Source organism: Pteropus alecto, unplaced genomic scaffold (assembly GCF_000325575.1).
Source record: "Pteropus alecto unplaced genomic scaffold, ASM32557v1 scaffold146, whole genome shotgun sequence".
Taxonomy (NCBI): domain Eukaryota; kingdom Metazoa; phylum Chordata; class Mammalia; order Chiroptera; family Pteropodidae; genus Pteropus; species Pteropus alecto.
The window spans coordinates 5,678,280-5,685,521 of NW_006442107.1; the positions used below are offsets into that span (position 1 = coordinate 5,678,280).

At 41.9% G+C, this 7,242-nt stretch overlaps 1 protein-coding gene and 1 pseudogene across 1 annotated transcript in view; one reads left to right on the forward strand and one right to left on the reverse strand.

Annotated features, from left to right (window-relative positions):
* The window catches only part of LOC102896631, a 12,829-nt pseudogene extending 9,230 nt beyond the window's left edge, over positions 1-3,599 (forward strand).
* The window catches only part of KATNAL2 (katanin catalytic subunit A1 like 2), a 62,354-nt gene that overhangs the window by 48,145 nt on the left and 6,967 nt on the right, over positions 1-7,242 (reverse strand). The window lies entirely within an intron of this gene.

Genomic DNA, 7,242 nt, shown 5'->3' on the forward strand with positions numbered 1-7,242 from the left:
TAAAAAATAAATAATATAAAAATAGAGACAATAGGGGCTGAAAAAAGCTGTGCTAATTCAGAGAAACTTAAGGGATATAAAACTAGATACAATGCACGATCCCGGATCAGATCTTGGTTAGAGAACTAGTTGGTTAAAGAACAGTATTCACGATGTGATTCCATTTGGATAACAAACACAAATGTGTTTGCATGTGTGTGTACGTACACCCAGAAAAGGGTCTTGAAGGGTGCATGGGCATATACTAAGGTCACTCTGGCTAATGCCATAGTGTATCTGGGCTGTGGAAATGTGGGTTTTTATTATTATTAACATGTACATACACACAGAAAAGGGTCTTGAAGGGTACATGGGCATATACTAAGGTCACCCTGGCTAATGCCATAGTGTATCTGGGCTGCGGAAATATGGGTTTTTATTATTTGTTACATATCATTTTCTTAAAACTGATTTATTGTGAGTAATCATGCAACATTAGAACCACCAATTGATACTACCGAGAATTGTGAAAACAATGATAACTGTCAGGAATTCTCAGATCTCTTGAACTCTAAGACTTGGGATTACCTTTAAAATCCAGAATGAGAGGGGAAATATAGACTGCTCAATAAATAATGTTAAGACAACTGGAAAAATCTGAAGGAAAGGTTGAACAAAAACTCACAAGGTATACCTACAGAATTGCTCAAGAGCTCAAAAAAATTACATATAAAAAAATCAAGGAAGAGCAACCACTGGGCTTTCCTGCTTTGGGCAAGGGGTCAGGCCAGGTACATTGCTGGAGAGCTGGCTAGAATCTAATCAACTCTGATCTAATCTAATCAACTCTGATCCAATCAACTCTGATCTAATCACGGAGATGGAATCGGTGCTGATATTGTTAATCAAGACTAGGAAGTTGTTCTTTTGAGTAGTAATCATAGTAATAATGAAATTGAGCCCTTCTGGGGTTAGGGTAAGTGCCCTCAAGGACACTTGGAGTGTCTCTGGCTGATCCGATTCAGGCCCTACTGCTGATATTCAGGTGATCAGAGCCAGTGGCCATTCGGTCATTCATTCCCGAAGAATTAATTGAATGCCTAGAATCATTATGGGCAAGCCAGATGGAGGGACTATTATTGCCCTCTGAGGCTAAGCTGTTAAACTTTAAACAGATCCCTTCTCTCTCCAGGCCTCCTCTCCTCACTCTCTTCGGAGAAATATCCTCACGTTACACCTAAACTTTTTAAATTCAAATTCCAGCTTTCCCTCCTCCTGTTACATGACCCACGTATGCAAATTAATTTGATGTCCCTACACTAAAATTTTCTCATCCAGGAAGCTGGGTCCAAGAGTGCCTGGGTCTCTGCAGGGATGTTCCCAGGTCACCATGACCCTAACCCAGCCCCCAGCATAGCGGCAGGGGCGGGGACCAGGCTGTGCTGAGGCTGCAGCGCGCTTGGCCCCAGCCCCGACCCTTAGAAACAAAACTATATAAGAGAGACTCCAGCTGGCCATTCTCAATTGCCATTCTGGTGGAGACCAGGGTCAGCAAGACAGTCGCTTGCTAAACGAGAGCACATCGGAAGCCTTACTAGGGATTCCGTGGCCCAGTGCAAGGAGCTGGTTCCCGTGGAAGGGAACACTGAGCCTGACGAAAAGGCCGGGAGGAGAGCGATTCCCCATCTGGGACTCTCTTCAGAAGCGGGAGTTGGCGGGAGATCCCCGAGTACCCTGCAAAGAAGCCTCCAGGGGCTCATCGCACAGCCCTGGGCACAGACAGAAGAAACACAGAGAGCGTTCGGAGCTCGAGAGCCCTCACGGAAAGCCCCACTGTCGTGAGAGGAGAGAAGGACCAGCCACTGAGTTTCACCAGCCGACTCTACAAAACTGGTGACGGCTGGTCCCCGCCATCGTCCGCGGATCCTCTTCAGATGTCTGGGGACCGTCACAGGCGCCGGGCCGAGGCCCATGCGGCACGCCAGAGGCCGGGAGTAGGCCACTCCATTGCCTCTAGGGACAGACGGGGGCCCGGCCAAGAACGACACCTGGGGACAACTAAAGGAAGAAGGCCTGTGAATCAAAGCAAGGAGCACCCACTTTCCCACAAGGGTGCCAAGGGACATGAGGAGTCCTCTGCTTCGATCAGCCGGAGATCACACCAGGCCTTCTCCAAAGAGGAAAGCCCAAGGCCTCTCTCCAGGGAGGACGCCAAGGGGAAATCGTCCTCTTGTGGTGTCAAGAGGGACAGAGAGGGCCGCGGCTTCCAGAAGTTTTCGCCTCCCTCGGAGGTGGCTTCGGTCAACTCCCTGAAAAAGCGAAAGCGCAACCACTCAGAGAAAACCCAATTGGACAAAGACAAGCAGCCGCGTCTGGACAGCTTGGGTTCAGGAAAGCGGGCAGCGCGCCCGCTGCCTGATGTCAAAGACAAGGTTGCTGACAACCTCAAGCCTCAAGAAGGGAACGTCAAAACTTCCCACTGGGATAAGAAGTCAGCGGGCTCCCTCCCTAACATGGAGGAGACGGATATGGAGGAGGAATTCGAGCCGCCCACCATGTCTTTTGAGGCATACCTCACCTACGACCAGCCTCCCCGGAAGAAAAAGAAAAAGAGCGTGAAAACTTCAACCACTGTGCTGGAAGGGAAAGGACTTAAGAAAAAGGATTCTGAAAGCGCTAGTGAAAACTTGGACCTGTTTCGGCAATTACCTAAGGTGACGGCAAACAAGTCAGAGAAGCCACAGCCTCCTGGAGCGGATGGAGCAAAGCTGAAAAAGGTCCCCGCTGATGCTTCACCTGCGTGGCCAGACCTTCCGTTACGCAGGGTGCTGCCCAATTACCGTCCACTTCCTGCCTTTGAATGGATGTCCTCCCAAGCAAAGGAAAGAGCCCCGTCTTCCCTTCCGGAAGAGGAAGAAGCTGAGTTTACTGGAAACAGAACGAACTCCAAGATGAGGGTGTTCTCTGGTTCCAAGAAGACCTATCTCCGGAAAATGATGACCTTGCGCCAGCAGTGTATCCAGGTCCTTAGAAACAACCTCAATTCACTCTTTCGAGTGGGAGGAGTCCCGTATTCTGTTATTGAACCCATTTTGGAAAGTTATACGCCTGATCAGCTACACAGCCTAGAGAAATGCAATCATGTGCTAGTTAAAGAAACAGATCGATTATGGAAAATGCATTGTCACCGAAACTTCAAGAAAGAAAAGCCAGAAGAGCATGAGTCATGGAAGGAGATGTACCTGCGGCTTCAGGATGCCCAAGAGCAGCGGCTTCGAGCACTGACATTGAAGATCAGATCTGCACATGCCAATGGGCCCACAGGCCGACAAACAAAGATGATCCTTTTCGACTCATTTGAAAGAGGAGCCTCAGCTCTTCAGGAAAAAGTCACAATCAAGCCATCACCATACGCCACGGCAAGCAGCCATGCTCCCTCCAGCAGTGACAATGGCCACAGCTTTCACCCCACTCTTGAAAAGCAGGCTTATGACCGCCCAAGAACTACCAGTGCCAACTTGGTGCAGATGGTCAGGAGCAGCAGGAAGCCTACAAGGCAGATTGCTCCGATGATGGCCAAGACCATTAAAGATTTCAAGAACAGATTCTCCCAACGATGAATCAAGGACTTGCCCTCGGAGATGGAATTTGGAAGGAGGAATAGGAGGACAGGGCAGGATGAGGGAATGGCACTTCCACAGGAAATCTGCGTCTTTGGCTTCGTGGAAACTTTTGGACTCTGATACCTGTCGTTTTCTGATACCTGTGAACCTTTGTGCCACAGCCACTCCCTCCCTATCAGGAGTACGTGTGTGCCCGTGTGTGTATATACACACATAGAAAAGGATCTAGAAGGCTACAGAGATAGATGCTGAGTTTCACCCTTAATGTATCTGGGCGGTGGGAATGTGGTGTGCTTATTTTATTTTTTGTGTTTCTTACCTATCATTTGCTTAAACTTGATGTATGATTCTGTAACTAATCATTTGTTGTAAGAATTGCCAATGTACACTACTGAGAATATTAATCACAATCATAACTGTCAAGAATTCTTAGATCTAATAAATTCCAAGACTTGGGACATCTTTAAAACCCAGAATGGCAGAGGAAGTGTAGAGTACTCAATAAATAATGTTAAGACAACTGACTCTTGGAGTTTCTGAGTGTTGCGCCTGTGAAACCACATGCCACAGCCACTGCCTCCCTGCCTGGAGAGTGTGTGCGCATGTGTGTGTATACACATGCATAAAAAAGGATCTGTAAGGGTATCTGGATATGTACTATGGTTCAGTTGTATATGCACATATTTCAAATATACGCATATACAAACTCTTTGATATAGCAATATCAATTATAAGATTCTATCCTCCAGATATACCGTGTGTGTGTGTGTGTGTGTGTATGTGTGTGTGTGTGTATAGTCATTAATACATACACATGACTGGGGCATTAGAAGTTGCTTTTTCCCAAGGACCTTAGCCTCTAAGAGGCTAAGATGTCGAGTAGTGCATTTGACAACCTCAAGGTGCTACAGATGTAAAAACAGGGAGTCCAAGACCCAGCAAGATAGAGGACCCTGGTAAAACCCATGAAGGACTCAGTCTTAGGAATAAAGACAGAAAAGAAGTTGAGCTGGCCAAGTTCAGTTTCCCATTTTCTATGTGGACTAAAAAGCTCAGTTTCTGAAATTGGATTGATATGTTCGTAGATTGCTAGCTGCCCCTGACCCTCCACAGGCACAAGGCAGAAACAAATCTAAATCACCTCTACAGGAAGATAACATCATCCTTCATCTCAATTTCTAAAATCAAATTATCAACTATACCACCCTGCATCGTCTAAGATAAAAACAACATCAATGAGAAACATCAGGAATAATGACAACTGAAACAGATCTGCATGGGGCTCAAGATATTGGAACTATCAGACACAGACTTCAGAAAAACTATTTTAACCAATACCATTTACAATAGCATATAAAAATCCAATAGGAACAAATTTAACAAAAGATGTTCAAGACTTTTTGTGGGCTGAATTGTGTCTGCCTTCCCAGATTCACACATTGAAGCTCCAAACCTGAATATTTCAGAATGTGACTGTCTTTGGAGTTAGGACCTTTAGGATGTGATTTAGGATGAGGTTGTTAGGGTGGGCCCTAATCCAAATTGACTGGTGTCTTTATAAGAAGAGAAAATTTGGATACACAAAGAGACACAAAGGATGCTCTCTAATATGGGAAAGACCATATGACGGACAATGAAGCAAGAAGATGGCCATTTGCAGGCCAAAGTGAGAGGCCCGAGGAGAACCCAAATCCGCTGACACTTTAATCTTGGACTCTTAGCTTCCCGAAGTGTGAGAAAATAAATTTCTGTTGTTTAGGCCACCTAGTCTGAAGTATTTTGTTAAGGCAAATACAAACGAGCTCTTCCCTAGAAAGCTAATATAACCTCTATGTTGAAAACAACAAAATACAGCTAAGAGAAATTTAAAAAGACATAATGTTTAAGGATTGAGAAAAATCAATATTGTTAAGATGTTAATTCTCCCACAAATTGATCTATAGATTCAATGCAATCTCATCAAAAGCTCAGCAGGCTATTTTCTATAACCTGAAAATCTGATTCTAAAATGTATGTGAAAATTTTAGAATAACCAAGACAGCATTGAAAAAGAGCTAAGTCGGAGGATTTACACTATCAGTTTTCAAGACTTAATGTAAAGTCGCAATACTTAAGATAGTTTGATATTGGCATGGAGATAGACAAATATATCAGTAGAACAGAATAAAGAATTCAGAAATAGGCCTACAAATGTATGGTAATTTGATTTTTACAAAGTGGCCTATGTAATTAAAAAATTTTTAAAAGGTGCTAGAGGAACTGGATTACCAAAATTAAAAAAAAAAATGAAACTTAAACCCTCTCTCACAAAAAACACACAAATTTATTAAAAATAATCCTAAATTTCTATGTAACTAATAACATGGGATCAAAATACAGCAAAAACTGACAAAATCAAAAGGAGAAATAGGCAAAAAATACAATCACAGTAAGAGATTTTTATATGCCTTCCTCAGTAATTGATAGAATAAGAAAAAAATCTATGGCATATACAAGATTTGAACAACACAATTAATAAACTTAACCATACAGTGAGCCATAAAACAATTCTCAACAAATGTCAAAGTACTGAAATTACTTAGAATATTGTTGTATGAACACGATGCAATTAAACCAGAGAACAGTGTCAAAAAGATATCATAGACTTCCCATATGCAAGTAATACAGTTCTAAATACTTATGGGTCAGAGAAAAACCCCAATAGAAACTAGAAAATATTTAGAATTGAATTAAAATTTAAAAAATAAAAATGCTACATGTTAAAACGTGGGAAGCAGGCAAAGTAGTGATTAGAGGAAAATTGAAGTCCTTAAATGTGTCTGTTAGAAGAGAAAAAAGGTAAATATTAATGAATTAAGCAACCATCTTAAGAAATTAGAAAAAGAATAATAAAAGAAACCCAAGGAAAGTAGAAGGAAGGATATAATAAGTTTAAGAATGTAAAAGTGAACTAGAAATCGGACTTACAACAGATCAATGAAACAGATGTTGGTTTAAAGAATAACGAAATTGATAAACCGTTGGCAAGACTGATAAAAAAGAAGAAAGAGAAGTCATAAATAACCAATGTCAAGAATAAAAAGGGAAGATGGTTATAGATCCTGTATATACTTATATAAAAATAACGGGATATTATGAACAATTACGCCAATAAATTTAAATTTTTACATGAGATGGACAAATTCCAAGAAAACACAATATACCTGACACCAAAAAGAAATTTAAAAGTATTAATAGCCCTGTTGAAATGAACTTGAATCTGTTGACTAATTTTTATATTGGTTTTGTCACATTTTCCTGTTTCTTTCGACTGCTAGTGATTTTTTATTGGATGCTAGTCTTTGTGAAAGTCTGGATTTTATTGTCTTCTTTTAAGTGTGTCGAGTTTTATTTTGGCAGATAGTTTAGTTATTTAAGTAAGTCTAATCCTATCAAGGCTTGTTTTCAAGCTTCATTAGGAAAGAGGTATCTAAAGTAGCCTTTATTTAGGGCTAGTTTAGCTTACTCTTAATGCATAGCCTTCCTGCAGTCTCTAAATGCTGTTCACAGATTTTTCCACTCAGGTTGTTTGGAATTCAAATGTCTTTCAATGTTATATGAGCACCAGTAGTTATTTAGCTTAGTGTCCCCTGGTAATTGG